Genomic DNA, 21,156 nt, shown 5'->3' with positions numbered 1-21,156 from the left:
TTCGTGGGGGAATGGGGGAAAAAAACCCAACCTACTAGTGTTAATTGAAATCTTTTCAAAGTGTCTTCATAAACTTATTTTTGCTTCCTACATTACAAATGCATACTTTTTCACCATCATCTTTTAATAGCGTCCATGGGCATTTGTCACAAAGTCAAATAAACTTGATATATCTAAAGTGATAACTTTAGGACTGAGCTATCTTCATATAGATTATATTGGTCACAATTCTTAAATGGGAAGTTTTTAAATGATTAGAATCTATACTGTTGAAAGGATGTTATGATTAGGATATATATTTAGATTAGTTAAGATATTTTAGGATAGTACCAAAGAGTTATGATCCAAAGAATTAAATCCTCAGGTAGTCTGTGGGGATTTAAAAATTCTTCAGGTAAATTTCAATAGGTAGAAGAGAAGCCTCTGGTGCCCTGTGTTGCATACCCTCAGCCTACCTCTGGTTATAACCATGGCTATGGTGGACAACAGATGCAAGTTCAGACTTATATTTCTCACTTCAGCATGCACTGTGTTTCATCTTTCTTCCTCATTGTCTTCTCCAAAAATACAGGAGGTTCCTGGACTGATCTGCAAAGGCAGTCCAGAAGTGGGGGGAGCTAATTCCTCTAGGGTACTCTCATCCAGTGGGGGCAAGGGCAGTGGATAAATGCTCTAGCCTTCTGCCTTTGGGATGGACAATTCTGGAAGGCATTCTGTATATTTCTTAAAGGTCCAGTGTAATGGATCTACCTTTGCCCAGCTACCATCTTGATAACACACCTTTTACTGCCATCTTCTCCTCAGTCCCACTCTCACCATTCCTTTACTCTTTCCTAGAATCATCTCCCAAGTAAACTACCTGCACCCAAATTCTTGTCTTATCTCGGGGGAACCCAAACTAAAACAAAGGCATTTCCCAGAAACTGAGGATCAAATACTCCTCCCACAAACCAGTATGAGTTTGCATATGGCAGGGGAGATTAGAAAGGCAAGATTAGAGCTCAGTGGGTGCGACTCCCCTATTTTGTTACTTGGGTCACGTTGCTAGATGGCCAGTTGGCACCAAGAATGCACTAGTTTCACACACTGATCTTGAAAAGCTCCCTGGCTACATTTCCACTTATTGGTACCTACTTGCCTCTGTTTTTATTGTGTGGACATACGGCTATGCCCCTTACAGTACTAAGGAGGAATGACCTCTGGTGCTCAAATCCTCACGGTGACTCATTAGATAACTTTGGACCTGCCACAAAGCCTCAGTTTCCACATCTGGAAAGAGAGGATAATAATTCCAACCTCATTAATTTATTTAAAGACAAAATGAAAATCATGTAAGTAAAAGTGCTTTATAGATTGTAAAAGACTTTTAAAAAAGAAAACACTGGAGCTGGCATAGTATATTCATTAAGAGTAATAGGAGTAAAACTACCTGAGTCCAATTTACTAGTTGTATAAGTTGTGCAAATGACTCTTTGTGCCTCCGATTCCTCATCTCTTAATGGGGATAGTAACAATACCTACTCCAGAGGGTTCTTGAGAAGATAAAATGAGGTGATGCAATGTAAAGAATTAAAACAGCACCTGAATCACAGTAGTTAATAAATGTTAAATATTAGTATTGTTATTACTAGATACTTGTATAATTTAAAAAGTTATTAAGTGTCTAAAATAAGCAAAGCTCTGCACAGGAAACAATATTTTGTTATTGTATTATATTATAAGCAGCTAATGTTACATATCCTGATGAATACAGCCATGTACTCAGATATGCATGATAACAAACAGTATGTATAGAATGTTGGTGGAGGGCTAGAGTTGAGCTAGGCGGGCATTGAGGGGTGGTTACTATCTGGTATATGAGATGGGGGGGCTGAGTGTTTTAGTCAGTGAGAGGTGTATAAGCAAAGCCACAGATGTGGGAGTGTCGTGGGATTTAAGGCTATAGACTAATGTGTTGGGTTCAGGTTGTGAAGAGTCCAGAGTGGCAGGCCCTAGGGTCTGGATTCTCTCTGGAGAAAGCCACTGAAGGACTTCTGAGAAACGTGATGTGAACAGAGCACCATGTTAGGGAAATTAATTTGGTGGTGGTTTGTGTAAAAGAACAACAGTGAGCAGGCTTAGATACCAAGACATCATTGGGAAGAAAAGTGCGGTACTCCAGTGGTGAACTGATAAGGGCCTGAATCAAAGCAAAGCAGTAGGACCAGAAAAGTCAAGACAGATGTGAAAGGCACTTTGTGGACCAAGTCAAGACGGTTAGGTGTCCTTTACCTTTTACTCGTAGAAAATAACTTACCTACCTGATTCACCTCAACACATAGCAACCAATATACAAATAACCAGACATGTACACAGCTATGCAGTACATTTATCCCTATGGTACACTTTTGTGGGGTTTGCAAAAGGTCCCCTTTCCACTATAAGGCTGATGCTTTATCATTCTAAAGTGCTTTGAAAGGTGACCCAGGAATATAAACAGTGAGTTAATAATAGATAGTGGCATGTGTACACGTTCTGTGAGAAGTAACTACTACTTCTGAACTATCCATGAAGTTAGGTTGACCATGTAACCACTACTGCAGAATTGCCTGTGAGAAGTATTATTATCCCTGTTTTACAGATGAGAACATAAAGGCACAAAGTAAGAATTTTACGAATCCTGTCCATCCTTCCAGACTTAGCTTGAATGTCATCTCCCTGAGGACTTTTCAGAGCCGAGAAGCAATCTGAACTCCTAAACACTTGTTTAGAGTCTTTCATGATATTTAGAGCTTGTATTAGATTCATTTGTGTACATTTGATCTCATTTATTGGATCATAAGTTTCTTTAAGATAGAGGCTATTGTCTTCATCTCTGTATTCCCCGTAGAGCATAGTCCTAGTGTATGACACATAGTAGGGGGCTCAATAAATGTTGAATTGTTTGAAGTAAGAACACTAATAAGGCCTCGTCTGCTATGGGTATGTTTATTTGAATGTGTAATTGGTAGCTTCCCCATGGATCCCTTCAAGAGCGTGTTGATACCTTAGCAGCTCTTTGAAGTTCTGGTGCATTTAATTAAATGTGTAATCTTTTTAGAGTTCTTATACCAAGAAGATAGATTGCATATTATAATGTAGTCACTGTTCATTCCAAAAAAGACCTATGCATTTATTTAAGTATTCAGTTAACAAAGACACTAAAGATGAGAAATAACTGAGCTTCAAAGTATTAACCAATTCCAGTCTCCCTAAAATTAGATATTTTAAGATCTCCTCTGATCTATTTCATATTCCCTTTTTCCCACCTTTTGGTCAGAAAGGATCCCTTCCTAGGTAATTCCACATGATTCTATTTTTTTTGTTGTTTTTACTTTGTGTAAGAATTTTTTTTTTTTTTTTTAATGCTTGGGTCTGGTTCTCTGGACCATGGTTTATCGAGAAGACCTGTTTTAAGCCAAGGAGAATTTACTTATGTGGGATGGAGCCAGGAAGGGGAGTGTGTCTTGCAGACAATAGTGCAGCTGCAGCTTCATGGACTGATGTTGCTGTTGGGGCTCTAGGCTCCCAGCCCTCTTTAAGGGTAGATCTTCTGTACCTCCCATCATACGGCCTCCCAGATGCCAGAATTTTCTAGGCTTTGGGGTACAGTAAAACTGGTTTCCTAAAAGGCATTGTGGTATTAAGGCACTGTTTCTCAAACAAGGCTGATCAGAAGACTGACTTAAGAGTGCTTGTAAAAAATTGTAGGGCTTCCCTGGTGGCGCAGTGGTTGGGAGTCCGCCTGCCGATGGGGGGGACACAGGTTCGTGCCCTGGTCCGGGAGGATCCCGCATGCAGCGGAATGGCTGGGCCTGTGGGCCGTGGCCGCTGGGCCTGCGCGTCCGGAGCCTGTGCTCCGCGGTGGGAGAGGCCACAGCAGTGAGAGGCCCGCGTACCAAAAAAAAAAAAGTATTCTTAGGCTCCATCCTCCAAACTACTTCTTAGAAGCTTCAGAGGAGGAGCCTGGAATATCCGTTTTTTAACCAAACACCTCAGATTTAATCTTGTGATCAGGCAAATTGGGACACTTTCATGTAGTGATTGAAAATAACTGGCTCTAGTAGCTTTCACTTACTGGCTATGTGACTCTTAAGTAAGATACTTTTCCTCTCTGATTTGGTTTCCTCAGCTGTAAAATGGGGATAATTATAGTATCTACCTACTATTAGAGAGGATTAAAATAAATGATAATGTATGTTAAAGGCTTAGCATAGTATCTGGGACATAACAAGTACTCAATAAATGTCAGCTATGTAGTAAACCTTTCTCCCATTTTATTATAGGTAATCTTTTTCTTTCATTTTTCCAGTTTTATTGACATATGATTGACATACAACACTATATAAGTTTATGGTGTACAGCATAATGACTTGACTTACATATACTGTGAAATAATTACCAAAATAACTTTAGTTTACACCCATCATCTCATATAGGCACACAAAAAATTTTTAAAAAATTTTTTTCCTTATGATGAGAACTGTTATGATCTACTCTCAACAATTTTCAAACATTTCATACAGCAGTGCTAAATATATTTCATCATGCTGTACTTTAAATCTTTAGTACTTATCTATCTTATAACTGGAAGTTTGTACCTTTTTTTTTTTTTTTTTTTGCGGTACGCAGACCTCTCACTGTTGTGGCCTCTCCGGTTGCGGAGCGCAGGCTCCGGACGCGCAGGCTCAGCAGCCATGGCTCACGGGCCCAGCCGCTCTGTGGCATGTGGGATCTTCCCAGACCGGGGCACGAACCCGTGTCCCCTGCGTCGGCAGGTGGACTCTCAACCAGTGCGCCATCAGAGAAGCCCGAAGTTTGTACCTTTTGACCACATTCATGCAATTTCCCCTCCCCCCATTCCCTGCCTATTGTAACCACAAATCTGATTACTTTTCCTATGAATTTTGTTTGTTTTTTAGATTTCACATATAAATGAGATTGTACAGTATTGTCTTTCTCTACGTGATTTATTTCACTTAGCATACCGTTCTCGAGGTTCACCCATGTTGTTGCAAATAGCAGGATTTTCTTCTTTTCATGGTTTAATAATACTCCATTCTTATATAGGCAATCTTGCTTTCGAGAGGATGTTGTACATCCCTAGGTCACTTTAACCAGGAAACCTTTCCTGTCTAATTAGAAAAGACTCTCTCAAGCTCCATCCTTACTAAACCTGCAGTGTCTCTCCTAGGAGACCATAGTATTTTAAAATTGGGAAGGACTTAGAGATGTACTATCTTATACCCTAATGTCATTTGCTTATTTCTCGTCCATCCCTTAATCATTTTCAGTGAACTGCCTATTTATGTATTGCCTTAAATTACCCTTCTAGGGACATCTCCCGCCTACCTTCCACTTAGACTGGGAGACCTGGGTGACCTCCACACCCAGAAGATGCCTCGATCTGCTTGTTCCTTTTATGGTTATAGGGTTTGCCCCTCTACTACCATCTTTTCATGGTAGCTTTGCATCCCCTGCCCAAAGAGACGCGTGTCCTGAACTTTAAACAAACACATTTTCCTCATTACTAGTAATGTGAGGTCAACGTTAATAAACTTTTGTTATATGTTTGCCTAGTTTTCTGTCTATTCATCTAAATCAATGTTGCCTCTATTAGACTACATTCCTGAAAGTCAGGGATTTTCATTTTTTCACAATGTCTTATGGAAAAATGCCACACAGCTGCATATTAAATGCACAAAAAATATGATCTGATGTTGGAGACATGGAGTTGGAGTTGACTTAGACTATGATATTGTCTTTGTTTCAGTAAAATTCTCTTGATTCTAAAGTATATTTGCCTGATTCCTTTTCACTTTAAAAACAATTTAATGCTCAATATTTGTCTCTGCATTTCTCCAATTTTAAGAACTTTGTGTGTGCTAATTTGTCAAGCAAAACTGTAACAAACGTCTCCTGGAAATTTAGAACACAGAATTTTGAGGCATTCATTTGCTTTTCTTGGCATTTACTTCCTTAAAGAAGTCAAGAAATTATTGAAGCATGACTTTTTCATTCCAGAGACTCTATTGGCTATCCTTAATCAAGCTGTGCTTTTCTCAGTGTTCCCCATTTAATCTCCTAAAATACTTCCTAAGACTTTGCCCCCTACAATGGAATCAAAACTAAATGGTCTGTAATTTCCTCAAGTGTTCCCAGATCCTGTTGTAAATAATGACATTGTGCTGGCCACTTTCCAGTCTGAATGAAGTGACCTTGTGAAAATGTCTGCTCACTCTTCTAAAATGTCTTTTTCTACTTTCTGTAGGGCTCTTGGATACAGCTTGGCAAACAATACCTATTCCAAGAAACACCATTCTTCACCTCAGTCATGTTATTTCCTTCACATAGACAGTACTGTATCCAGAGCTAAAGGACTTATGTTTAAAAGTTAATTAATATTTTAAAATAAGGAATTATAGGTGCACTGTGGCAGAAGGCCAGACCAGACGACCTATGAATATCTGAATTAACAGAAAGAAAATCTGTTGTTTTGTAAACTCTAAGAAGATGTGAACTTCCATCCAGTCAGATAGTTTTTACTGTAATCATGTTCAATACCACTTTTTTTTTAAGGAAAGAAACCATTTCCTACTTTATAATACAAAAACATTTAAAATTACTTATTTCAGGCTGACAGAAAAGGAGTATTTCACCTTATTGGTAAAGATAAGATCTTTCTGAGCAATTATGTTGCATTTAAATGAGAAATACGTGATGTTCTGGGTGTCCCGATGCTTGCCCTCTGCACCCCACCACAGGTCAAAAAAAAAAAAAAAAATTAGGACATCTGGCAAGGCCCAAGGAAAAGCAGCTAAACTCACTGAAGGGACAGGGTACTTCTCACATGCAGACAGACTAAAAATACAAAAACCTATTAGTGTGAAATAACAAAAGCTGAAAGGAGACAGTAACTGGGACCTCTGCGGAATTCCCAGCTATGCGGGACCACCGGCTTGACGAGCTAATTAAAATTAGAAACCCCATTTTTGTTTATGGCCTACGTGTGTATACAAGTTTTATAAGTTAGATACAAGTACTGCAACTAAGAGTAGTTTAATAGATGGAGATATTGGGAGTTTTCAACCAGATGGCAGTGATTTTATTATTTTCTTTAAGAAAAACCAAGGGGTAATAAACTTGGGAGAGTGTTTTGAACTTCAGAAATCAAATCAAAATTGAATGACATTTTTTCGGGAGTTTGTAAAACCAGCTAACAAGCTGGCAAAGTTTTTTCCCCATAAAATAGGAGCAAAATAACAATTTTTTTAAAAATTTGGTTGTTTGTTTCCAATTTTGAGGAAAGCAATTGCTTCTGCTTGTGCTTTCATAACTATAAACATCACATGCATTAGTGGGGGGTCAGTGTGTACTCATTTACCTTCCCTCGGCACTGTTCAGCTCTAGCAAACACCTACAACACAGTATGCTCCATTGTAGGAGATTGGCAGCAAGGTCCTATTTAATTAACTAATTAGATGACTACACCTAGATTAGCATTATTAGTTCTTTTATAATGATTGTCGAAGCATTGTAAATTAATTTTCTTACTGGCTATGACCATTATTTGCTGCTATCATAGTATTAAGAGATAATACCATGCACAGTAGGAAATCTCTATAGGCAGAAAATGAACATGGTCATCGTTGGATCACCAATTAGGAAACCTATTGTGTAGCAAAAACATCATGTCTAGGCTGTAATATGATCAAATAACCATTAATTACCTTCACTAGTGAGAATTGCCTTCTTTGTTGAAGAAGTATTGCATTCCATATTATAGTTCAAAAATGTCAGGAGAAACCAGCAACAAAAACATCAATTTCTAAAAATGATAAATGTAATCCAAATAATATTAACCTAACATGCTCCATGTCAGGTTAAATTAACATAAGCTTTGTTACTGAGCCTGAATAATATAACTTACCTCTTAGCCTTCAGATGTATTGATTAAATGGGTCATCCTCACCTGCCTACAAATACAAATATAATCCAACTGTACTGTTCTCTAGGGAACCGAATGGTAAAAATCCCTGATAAATATCCAATCCAGATTCATGATAACTGAGAGCCTGTTTCCTTGACTAATACAGAGATGACAGAATGAAGATAAGCAAGTCCCTGGATCCCGTGTAAGTGTGCGTGTGCGTGTGCGTGTGCGTGTGTGTGTGTATCCATGTGTGTGAATATGCATGCTTCCTATGACCAGGGTCCAGGAACTTTCATGAGATTCTCAGGCCATCTGTGACAGAACCCCTTCCGCCTCCCCCTCCAAAGTGCACAGCATTGGGCTTCCCTGGTGGCGCAGTGGTTGAGAATCCGCCTGCCGATGCAGGGGACACGGGTTCGTGCCCCGGTCTGGGAAGATCCCACATACCACGGAGCGGCTGGGCCCGTGAGCCATGGCCGCTGAGCCTGCACGTCTGGAGCCTGTGCTCCGCAACGGGAGAGGCCACAGCAGTGAGAGGCCCGCATACCGCAAAAAAAAAAAAAAAAAAAAAAAAAGTGCACAGCATTGGAAGGCTCACATGCAGTCACTGTGGAGCAGGGGAGTTGTGCACGACTGCACTGTTTAGCAGCCATGAATGAACCGGAGTGCCAATGTGAGGCCTCAGCCTTGATCAGCATGGCCGTTACAGTCACACTGGGCAGGGGTATGGTGTAATGGTCAGGAGAAGGAGCCCTGGATTAAGTTGCCAGGGTTTGGTCCCAAGTCCTACTCTTTACAAGCTGTATCCCCTTAGATAAAGTACCCGAACTTCTCTGTGGCTCAATTTTGCTCATCTTTAAAATATTACCTCAAAAGTTTGCTGTGATTATATATATTCTCAGGGAGTTTCTGGTGATCTACACAACAGAAACCATAAAATGAAAGACTAATAAATTTGCCTATGCAAAAATTAAAGTCACTGCAGGACTAAACTATCAAAACCAGAAATAACATAAAATGACATATTTATTTTAAAATAATCCAGCAGGGCACAAGGATAGAAGTAATGCAGGGAGGGGTGATAGTAAATGAATTGTTTGTCTATATATTGATAATGCTGGGTATTTGACCCATAAAAATTTGTTAATCTATTCTATTTTTGCATATGTTTGAAATTTTCTGAAATAAAACATTTAAAAAATAAAAACATAAAAAATACCATAGATAATATCAGAAAAATGATGACGAATTAAAGGAAAAATGTTTGTAAGACATATAATACTAACAGGCTAATTCCCCTAATATATAAAGAGGTCAAACAAATTGATTCAAAAAGTCAAGAAAAACCAACATAGAAATAGAACCAGAACAGAAAATAGCACAATTATAGAAAAAAGGAAAACTATCTATAATAATAATATATAAAATACATTATTTTATCTTTATAAAATATTTAATATTATTTATTTTAAACTATATTTAAACTTTAAATTAAATTTTAATTAATTTAAATATTATAAATTTTATTTATATTTTATGAAATAAAGTTTGATTATATTTAAAATATATCAAGTAATGCTCATTTTACTCATAATAGGAGAATTATAAATTAAAACAACAGTGAAAATCCATTTTTGACCTATCGAATTGTCAAAGGTCAGAAAGTTTGATAATACATTGTGGGTAAAAATATAAAGTAGAATAACTTCTTTGGAGAGCAATTTTACAAAATCTGTGAAAAGTTAAAATGCACATTCCATTTAATCCATCAATTCTACTTCTAGAAATTAGCTTACAGATACACTCACACATGAGTTGAAAGCAAAACATGTAAGATTATTAAATATAGGTGACTGTAATGGCAAAAGATTTACAACACCCTAAGAGTCTATTGGGAAGGAACTGGTTAAATAGATTATAGCACATCCATATAATGGAATACTAAGAAGCAGTTTAAAAGAATGAGACAGCTCCAGAATATGAGTTGATCTCTAACACATTGAAAATGGAAAAAAAATCCAGGAGTAGAACAGTATATTAGTACATGATCATTGGTGTAAAAAAAGTATATATAACATATATATATATATTATATAACATATATATGTTAAAATATATATATATATTTCCATATACATAGAATAGGACTCTCTAGAAGGATATACAAAAAACCAGTAGCAATGGTTGCTTCAGGAGAGGGAAACGAGGTAGAGGAAAATATAGGCAAGGGAAGGAGTCCTACTCTTCACTGTATACCCTTCTGTTTCTTTAAACTTTGTTACCATGGGCATGTACTAGCTATTTATAGATGTATTTTTCACATTTAAGTGTTTAGAACTGTGTTGGCATGTACTGAATGCTCAATAAATATTATCTACTCTTATTATTGTTACTTCACTGTTACTGCAGCCTCCATTTCAGGCCCTCCACTACACCATGGCACATACCTTTTTACAATACCAAAGTCGACAATAACCAACCCCCAAATATGCCCCACGCTTTGCTATTTCCATACTTAAATTCATGTGCTTACCTCCTCTTTGAAGTTCCCTTGTGCACCTGTTGAAATTCTACTTACCCTTCAAGGCCCAATTCAAATACTGCCTCCTCCTGAATTATATAATAGCTGTGTAATCTTGAGAAATTTATGTAGCTGCTTAAGCCTCAGTTTTCACATCTGTCAAATGGAAGGTAACCGTAGAAACTGTAAGGATTAAATGTGATAAGACAAGTAAATCTACTCATGCATTTATCCAACATTTAGTTCTTGATCACCTATTTTGTGCAGGTGCTGTGATATGCTTTAGGGTTAGAACCAGGAAAAAACTGACAATATCTCTGCCCTCATGAAGCTCACAGTCTAGAAGGGAAATTTCCACTCTTAATAGATGCTATGGCACAGGGTGTGAAAGTACAGAGGAGGGGTACCTATCCAAGAAAGACAAATCCTCGGCAGAGAAAGAGTTGAGTTGGAAGGAAAGTCGGAAACAAAATCTTCTTTTAACTTTGAGTGACCCCTAAGACGTTATAAGCAGGGAGGAGCAGAGAATTTAGAAAGATTAGTCTTGGCACCGCTCATGTTTGTGACCGTCTTGGGTCATTGGTCTCTATGCTTCTGGTAATCGAAAACAATCCACAGATTGGAGACAGTGTTCCTCCTGCCATTAGCCCAGAACTCTCAAGGAAATAGTCCTCCTGCTGCCCCAAGCCTACCAGCCTCCACAAAACCAGGCCCTCCAGACCACAATACCGAAAAATTAAGTTCTTAACTGGAGAATCAGGCAGTTCTCCAAATGGTGCCGCAGGAAGAAATAAAACCTTAATTTAGAGCTTCCCTTGTCACCACCAAGGGACACTGCCTTCCAGAATTAAGAGTACCAAAGGGTAGTGCCGGGCTTCCCTGGTGGCGCAGTGGTTGAGAATCCGCCTGCCGATGCAGGGGACACGGGTTCGTGCCCCGGTCCGGGAAGACCCCACATGCCGCGGAGCGGCTGGGCCCGTGAGCCATGGCCGCTGAGCCTGCGCGTCCGGAGCCTGTGCTCCGCAACCGGAGAGGCCACAACAGTGAGAGGCCCGCGTACCGCAAAAAAAAAAAAAAAAAAAAAAACAAAGGGTAGTGTCTCCCAGCCCTCCCACCGGCTGCCCCTTCCAGAGGTGTGCTCCCCGCCTGAGTTCTCTCTCCTCCCTCTGGTCACCCCACCACAACCCCATCTCCAACCTCTCTTCAAGTCTTTCAGTTGCATGTTCCCCCACTGCTCTATCTGGGGCCAATCCTCCCTTACCTTTCAGGAAGAAGCTTCCTCCTCTGGCTCCTTACAGCACCTGAAATTCATCAAGCAAGGCCTCAGGCGTGACCCAGGTGTGAGTTGAAGTTCACCACTCAGTCCGTAGCATTTACAGGAGTATTTTTGTTCCCTGAAGAAAACGGAATGACAGTGTAGTCTCCCCACTGGTGCGAGATGTGTCATCGATGAAGTCAGGTGCAGCTTGTAGTAACAATCACTCACTTTCTTAGGCTAATTCTCCATAAAGGAAATAATATTTCTCCTATCAGCCAGGTTTTGGCTTTGATCTTTAAGGACCACCACTACAGTCAACCCCGGCTATCATTATGCTGAGAAACATATTCTTACAACTGAGGCCTGACAGCTGTACGAAAGCAACCACTTGAACTAGTTGTAAGTATGGATGCTAGTTCCAATAAAAGCCAATAACATCCTTTTGAGGGCTTCCTTGGTGGCGCAGTGGTTGGGAGTCCACCTGCCAATGCAGGGGACATGGGTTCGTGCCCCGGTCCGGGAAGATCCCACATGCCGCGGAGCGGCTGGGCCCGTGAGCCATGGCCGCTGAGCCTGCGCGTCCAGAGCCTGTGCTCCGCAATGGGAGAGGCCACAACAGTGAGAGGCCCGCGTACCACACACACACACACACACACACACACACACACACAAATCCTTTTGACTCTAGCTATCTTTCTGATGGAGGTAAAGAGAAAGGTTTGCCAGTTCACACAGCCACAAGGTGAATAATATCTCTTTCAAGAATTTAATTTTGGTTTGCCTTTTTTTTCTTTTTTGAGGGAAAGTCAAACACACACACACCAAAGATAAAACGTAAACAAATAAACAAAAAACCTACCTCTGAGCCAAAAATGAAACTGTGACTCTCCAGAGAATCCTAGAGTAAGCTCAGGGATCTCCACCTGACGTCTATAACCATGCCCAGCTGAAACAAGAGAGACTGTCACTCGTTTTGATCAAGTAGTACGAACTGGAGATATGATCAGTTTTCACAGCACACAGAATCATGTGTTGTCACAGTGATACCTGCCTGGGTAGGTGGGGAGAGTCACACCCGGAAGCCCCAGTCTGTCTTTAGAGATGGGGGAAACCCAAAGCCTCTCTGAGCATGTGCAAGGCAACAGATTTATGCTGCCCTCTGCTGGTGAGCAGCTCTACTGCAAAGCTTTTACAGGGGAACACGGCCTGGGTAGGCTGACTACTGCCCCATTCCCAGCCCCATTTCCCAGCAGCCTCAAAGAGAAATAACCTGCTAACCTTAGAAGATAAGGAGGGTGGGGCTGAGGTGAGAGTGGAGTGCGGGATGATATAGACCAGGAGAAGCAGAGAGACCACACCAGGGTTATGTCATTATTAGAATCCAATATAGCCCAGAGGTTTATCTTTGCTTTGTATTTGCTTTGTGGAGAGAAATTTTCATTCGGACTCTCTTGTGACATTCGAGTTACTTAGTACTGAATGCATTCTGAGATGTACTCAGAGAATGCATTTCACTAATGCTTCCCTAATTCATGGGGGCTGCTGTTTTACCAGTCACCATGATCCTTAATCAGTGGAGTTGTATAGCATGTAGATAGTTTGTAAAAGTGCTTAATAAAAATCATTTAATTCTAAATGACATGAGTGCACTTAACCCTAAAGATATTAAAACTGACTGTTTGATGTATTGCCATGAGTAAGTAGAATTTCAAAAATAAAAGCTTCCTGCACTTCAACCAGAGAGCACCAAGCTCATAGACACTCACTACAAGCACATGCATCAGTGTCATGAAGCTGGGCTATGATAAATTAACCCATTTCAAACTTTTAAACTGTAAATATGAAGTACTTGAATTTGATCAGTGATGAGATACAGAAGTGAGTTTTTCCAAGCAAAGTACTGTGTGTGACCTGAGAGCCTATTGGAAGCCTGTAGAGATCACCTGTTGCTTATTTGCAGATTTGGTGAGGGCAGTGGTAGGGCCAGCCGCTGGCGTTTGGCAGGGCCAGTATGAGATGCTTGTCCAGACTCTAGTCTAGAGGCAGGTCTGGTCTGAGCCAGTAGGAAGGCAGGTAATTTCATTGACTGCACTTTTCCCCTTGGGATTTCACCATAACTACATTCACACTTGCTTGACGCCTTTAGTATAGCCCTCAGCTCAAGACCATGTCTGTAAGGAAGCTTAATTATGGGCTTGATTACAGATCAAAATAAATTTTGGAGGGATATGCCTGTCAAATTTATGTTTGTCTTAACTAATTGTCCAACAATTTGCTAATTTTTTCTCAAATTGCCTGGTTAATATGATGCGATCAATACAGTGAATCCATATGATGTTCTGTGGAATATCCTCATATTCTAGGCACCTTCGGATTATATTATGACAGAGGGTGGGAGAGTTAGCATAAGTCTTGGCCAAGAAGGTAAATGTATGCCATTATCTGTCCCACGCGAACGTGCACCACTTTGATCCCACTCTCCAGACCACTGGCTTCATACCATGTACAAGGCTCTGCTAATTTCCCCTAGCAAGGATACTACACCAGACATAGCAGCTGCAGTTGATACTACTATTTGATTGAGTTTGTCATAGTCCACTGTCATCTTCTAGAATTCACCTACTTTTTGTATTGAGCCAGACTTGGGAATTAAATGGAGATATGATGAGGGCCACTCATCATATGAGGGTGACATTAATCTCTGCCATTCACCCCAGGATGTGATAATGCTGTTGATTAATAGCTTGGTAGGGGAGGAAGCAGGTTCAGAGGCTTCCACTTGGCCTTTCCAACTATGATATATCTTATTCCACAGAAGAATGAACCAAAAAGAAGGTTCTTACAACTCCCAAAGATGTTCATTACAAATAAACATTCAGTGACTAGCAAAATGACCACTGGTTAGATCTCAGTTCCTGGTCAGGACCCCATTCTTCATCTAGTTTTCACACATTCCCCACTAATAAGAGGGTTATTCAAACACTTCAGGTCGCCAGATATTGGTATCAATTGAAACCCCGTGTCCAACTGTCATCAAAATGTCTGGGTTGTCTGCATTATCCACACTCCATTTACCTTAGTAAATGGCCATAGGTCCAACTGCGGAAGGACTAGAGGGATCATTACTCTATATACCAGCCATGATGATACAGGGTCATAGCCTCGAATTCAGTGAATGGATTCAGGATCTGAGAACCGGCTCAGGTCCAGAAAATAGGCAGAGAATCACTGTTTTTTGTTTTGTTTTGTTTTTACTGGGGTGGCTGCTCTTAGCATCTTGATTATTTATCCTTGATTTCTTTTGAGTGTATAAATTAAGAAGTATCTTTGTCACCTGCCCATCCATCCAGGCCCTGGGAACACCACGTTCTATGAACCATCTCTATCACTCTGAATGTCAGACCCTGCTGTCTGCCACTCCAGTCTGACTGCTCATTATAAGAACTGTGTTCATCTTGCTTCTGACAGATAAGTGCCAACATCTTGCCTCTGCATTTGCAGAATACCATCAGCCCCATTCTACTATGACTGGTTTTGTAATAAATTTTCTACCATGAGCTGTGGCCTACAGAGGACAGCCATCCCTGAGCTTCTCAGTAATGCTAGTGGCCTCCCCAGCAGCACATTCCTTATCATTTTGGTAAATAGAGTATCCTCCAGACCCTATCCGTCAGTGCTTATTTCCAGTCTTACAGAGCATATCTGTTCTGGAATGCCCATTTCTCTGTGTGTTTTGTTTCCACCTGTCCTGGACTTCTCATTTAATTGTGGGCTCTTGCTTTTTCCAAGCTTCCTAGAGCACACTAGCACTGTCTCCTGGGCTCCTTGCCAGGAATAAAATAATCTGTGTCCCAGGCAAGTGTTCTTCTACTGAGAAACTCTTCTTTATCCAACTTCATATTCCACCCCCATTTTATCCAGAATCTTTAGGCTCCAGTCTCATAATACCATACTGGCTTCTGTCAATACATTTTGGCTTGGTCCGCAAGATCCTTCTGTGTCTAATCCCTTTCCTCCCTTATAGGCCCAGCACTTCCCCAGCTGGGTTATGTTCGTGACTTGATCCTAGTGATTGGTCTGATGGCCAGGAGGGAAGGTGAGCATAGATCCTGAGCAGGACCTATGTGATCTATTGAGCAGAGACCTCTGAATCATCTTTCGGGGGGTGGCAAGGGACACTAGCCTTTAGCAGGGAGGAGTGGCTCCCTTACGCAGGTCTAAAGGGTTCAAATTTGTCTGTGTTTTGAAAGTTCTTGAGTGCAGTGACCCAGGTGTCCCTATCTCAAGTCCCAGGATCCCTCTCCTTCTCAATCAGGGCCCTGATCTTGGTGTAGGAGACTTGCTGGGGTTAAGAAGTCAGCCTTCATCTTTTTTTTTTTTTTTTTTTTTTGTGGTACGCGGGCCTCTTACTGTTGTGGTCTCCCCCGTTGCAGAGCACAGGCTCCGGATGCGCAGGCTCAGTGGCCATGGTTCACGGGCCCAGCCGCTCCGCGGCATGTGGGATCTTCCCGGACTGGGGCACGAACCCGTGCCCCCTGCATCTGCAGGCGGACTCTCAACCACTGCGCCACCAGGGAAGCCCCAGCCTTCATCTTTTACCCTTAAAATTAAGTCCCGGTTCTGATCCTCAGCACTGTCTGCCCTGCAGCTGTACGAACAGCCAAGGAGGCCCTCCGACTTTCACATTTCTCCCTTAATGGTGATTAATTATCCTTCTAACTTTCATTGTCTTTCTCAAAAAATATTGATAACAGCCAGCAATAGTCAACAGATTCCACAGTCCTTAAAGGAGTACTTTTCCTGTTCCTCGCAAACACCTTAGAGTTTGTACCTGTCAATACATTCCCTTCTACTGGCACCTTCTCCAGTTCACTTCCGGTAAAAGTTCTAACAATTGCATTGATATAGCATGCCAGGCTTATCAGTCCTTCACTTAGCACAAATCATGAGGTCCTAATTACCAGCTGGACATGCATAAACCAGCCTCAAAATCCTATTGTACAGTCAGTTTCCTGGACCATTCCTGGTACCAACTGTCTTAGGTTCCTGAGAAATAAACCCTGAGATAGAGATTTGCTTGCAGGATGTTTACTGGGGAATTCATTGAAACAACACCTGTGAGAAAGTGAGGGAAGCAGGATTGGGCAGAAGAAAAATTGAATTGCAATGTAGGTGCCACAGAGACTTCAGTCCACAGTTATCCCAAAGTGAGGCAAAGGGGCCAAGGTTTTGTAGCACTGCACTGGATGTGGACTGGCACTAGGCAGGGGGTATAACATTAGGCAAGACAGCTTCCCTTGGCTAGGTCAGGATTTCTCCACAGTGGCACTATTATCATTTTGGACCAGATAATTTCTTGTTGGGGCAAAGACCTGTCCTGTACATTATAGAGTGGTTAGCAACATCTCTGACCTCCACTTACTAAATGCCAGTAGCACTCCCCTCCTCACCACCAGCCAATCAAAATGCCTCCAGATATCGCCAGTGGTTCCTGGGGGTATAACTGCCCCCCAGATGAGAGCCACTGAGCTGAGGGCATTTCACACAAGGAATGCAGCTGTGAGCCACTAGCAGTCAACAGCCCCGGAAGCCAGAGGAACAGTGCCTGCATCCTGGCATCCACTACATGCCCCAAGCTAAATCAATCAATCAATAAATGTAAGAGGAAAATATATATTTCAAATAATGTAAGGTTTCAATACTTTAATACTTAAATTTTAAATCCTTTTGCAATTTATTTTGGGTGTGATGTGAGGTAGGACACTAATTTCATTTTTATCAAGAATTACAATTCATTGTGTAATATTTTTAATTAAATATTATTTCCTTGCTAGTTTGAAATGTCTCTCATCATACTGTAATTTCCAATATACACATGGGTCTGTTTTTGGACTTCTCATTCAGTTCTGAAGATCCATGTATCTATTTTGATACCAATACCCTGCTATTCTGAAATTATGAAGTTATTTTTCTTTTCAATGTAAGTATTTTTCTCCCTCAGAAGTTCTTGACTGTTATCCCCCATTTATTCTTACAGATAAAACTTAACATTAACTAATAAATCCCCTAATCTCTAAAAACAATGATTTGGATGTTTATTAAAATTATATTACATTTACAGGCTATTTCAGAGTGTTGATATATTTACAATATGAAGTTTTTCCTTCTAGGAACCTGGTATTCCTCTCCAATTATTCAATTTTTATTTTATGTACTTTAGTAAAGTTCTGTAGTTTTCTTCAGTACAGATTCTGAAGTCCATTTTTGCACGTGTATGGGGGCTATTGTGTGTGAGTTTTTCTCTCATGTACAATAGCCCCCCACGTATTTTTGGACGTTTTGACATTTTTGATGTTTTACCAGAAAATGATTGATTTTTATGCTTTTATTGTTTATCTGTTCCTCTTACTGAATTTATTAGTCTAATTGCTTTTAGATGACTCTTTTAGACTAAATAAAAATATCATCCTTCCCTTTGTAAACTTTATGCATCTTTTTTTTTTTTTCTTGTGTGTTGCCTGGACTCTCCAGAAGAGTGCCACCTTCCTGACTTTAAAAGGAGGGCCTCTAATGTTTTCTATCGTTAAGTTTGATGTTTGTAGTGCCTTTCTGATAAATACGCTGCATCATTTGATCAACATTTTCTTCTCTTTCTAGTTTATTAGTGGTTTTAATTAAAATGCATGTTAAATTTGATCAATTGCCATTGGGATATTAATAAATTCATTATTGACCTAGAAGGTGGCTGGCAGAGTACCGCTCATCTAGGGGAAGAAGTATACTGAGCATTGCATTGGGAAAGTAATTATCTATGTCTTTCTCAAATGTCTACCAGATATAAACCCCCAAATATGAAAGGACATGTATTCCAATTTGAATGCTAGTGGGAACAAACTTTTAAGGAACGTATTTGGGAAGGTTGGAGAAAATCCACTGTGCAACCACAGCCCTGTCTGAGGGCAAAGGAACCCCAGGAGGTGCAGGCAGCAATGGCAGCAGCCCAAGATGAAGAAAAAGGGCCAAGTTGCAAGAATATTCTTTTGTAAGTACACTGGGTTCCTGGCCAGAGAAAGGGCTCTGGGAGTAGGGTGGGGAGAGAACCTGCATGCATTTATCATGGTATTAGATGTAACCATGGCAGCCACATACAGAGCAAGTCCCCAAATAACTGGTAAGTTTCAGAACTCCAGTTCCCCTCCTTAGTCTCAGAGTCCATTGCCTGGAAAAAACAAACTTACAAATTATGATCAAAAACAGCCCTCTCAAGGAAATAGCAAATAGAAAGTGAACTTTCAAGAAAACAAAGTAAATAAAATATACGTGGGCATGATTAAAGCATCCTTGGTTGAAGTCCATTTGAAACTCAGGTCTCTATTATCTTGCTAACATTTCCATTTACTATTTATATCATGTGTCAGTACTTAATAAGCTTATATCTTTCTATAACTAGGTTATGCAGTCATATGAATTTCCACCAAATAAATAATTAAATAAAAGCTGTTATGTGGGCAGGGTGAGCAAATAACTTTATTCCCTCTTCTATTAAAAATATAAGCCCTAGGGCTTCCTTGGTGGCGCAGTGGTTGAGAGTACGCCTGCTGATGCAGGGGACATGGGTTTGTGCCCCGGTCCAGGGGATCCGACATGCCGCAGAGCAGCTAGGCCCGTGAGCCATGGCCACTGAGCCTGCATGTCCGGAGCCTGTGCTCCGCAACAGGAGAGGCCACAACAGTGAGAGGCCCGCATACAGCAAAAAAAAAAAAAAAATTATATACATACATATATATATAAGCCCTATACTACCCAAAGCAGTCTACAGATTCAGTGCGATCCCCATTAAATTACCATTGGCATTTTTCACATTAGAACAAAATGTTACAATTTGTATGCAAACACAAAAGACCCTGAATAGCCAAAGTAATCTTGAGAAAGAAAAAGAGAGCTGGATGAATCAATCTCCCTGACTTCACATTATACTACAAAGCTACAGTAATCAAAATGATAGGATAGTGGCACAGAAACAAAATATAGATCAATGGAACAGGACTGAAAGTCCAGAGATAAACCCACACACCTATGGTCACCTAATCTATGACAAAGGAGGCAAGAATATACAGTGGAGAAAAACAGTATCTTCAATAAGTGGTGCTGGGAAAACTGGACAGCTACATGTAAAAGAATGAAATTAGAACACTCCCTAACACCATACACAAAAATAAACTCAAAATGGATTAAAGACAGAAGTGTAAGGCCAGATACTGTAAAACTATTAGAGAAAAATATAGGCAAAACACTCTGACATAAATCACAGCAATCTTTTTTTTTAAGCAGTCATGTTGCTTTTTTTCTTTATTTTTTTATGCAGCTGGTCTTATTAGTCATCCATTTTATACACATCAGTGTATACACATCAATCCCAACCTTCCAATTCATCACATCACCACCCCCACCACCCCTCCACTTTCTCCCCTTGGTGTCCATACGTTTGTTCTCTACATCTGTGTCTCAATTTCTGCTGTGCAAACTGGTTCATCTGTACCATTTTTCTAGGTTCCACATATATGCATTAATATACAATATTTGTTTTTCTCTTTCTGACTTACTTCACTCTGTATGACAGTCTCTAGATCCAACCAGGTCTCTACAAATGACCCAATTTTGTTCCTTTTAATAGCTGAGTAATATTCCATTGTATATATCTTCTTTATCCATTCATCTGTCAATGGGCATTTAGGTTGCTTCCATGACCTGGCTATTGTAAATAGTGCTGCAATGAACATTGGGGTGCATATGTCTTTTTGAATTACGGTTTTCTCTGGGTATATGCCCAGCAGTGGGATGGCTGGATCATATGGTAATTCTATTTTTAGTTTCTTAAGGAACCTCCATACTGTTCTCCATAGTGGCTCTATCAATTTACATTCCCACCAACAGTGCAAGAGGGTTCCCTTTTCTCCACACCCTCTCCAGCATTTGTTGTTTGTAGATTTTCTGATGATGTCCATTCCGACTAGTGTGAGGTGATACCTCATTGTATTTTGATTTGCATTTCTCTAATAATTAGTGATGTTGAACAGCTTTTCATGTGCTTCTTGGCCATCTGTATGTCTTATTTGGAGAAAAGTCTATTTAGGTCTGCCCATTTTTGGATTGGGCTGTTTTTTTAATATTGAGCTGTTTATATATTTTGGATATTAATCCTTTGTCCGTTGATTTGTTTGCAAATATTTTCTCCCATTCTGAGGGTTGTCTTTTCTTCTTGTTTATGGTTTCCTTTGTTGTGCAAAAGCTTTTAAGTTTCATTGGGTCCCATTTGATTATTTTTGTTTATATTTCCATTTCTCTAGGAGATGGATCAAAAAAGACCTTGCTGTGATTTATGTCAGAATGTTCTTCCTATGTTTTCCTCTAAGAGTTTTATACTGT

Source organism: Kogia breviceps, chromosome 3 (assembly GCF_026419965.1).
Source record: "Kogia breviceps isolate mKogBre1 chromosome 3, mKogBre1 haplotype 1, whole genome shotgun sequence".
Taxonomy (NCBI): domain Eukaryota; kingdom Metazoa; phylum Chordata; class Mammalia; order Artiodactyla; family Physeteridae; genus Kogia; species Kogia breviceps.
Note: the sequence above shows the minus strand (reverse complement) of the source record.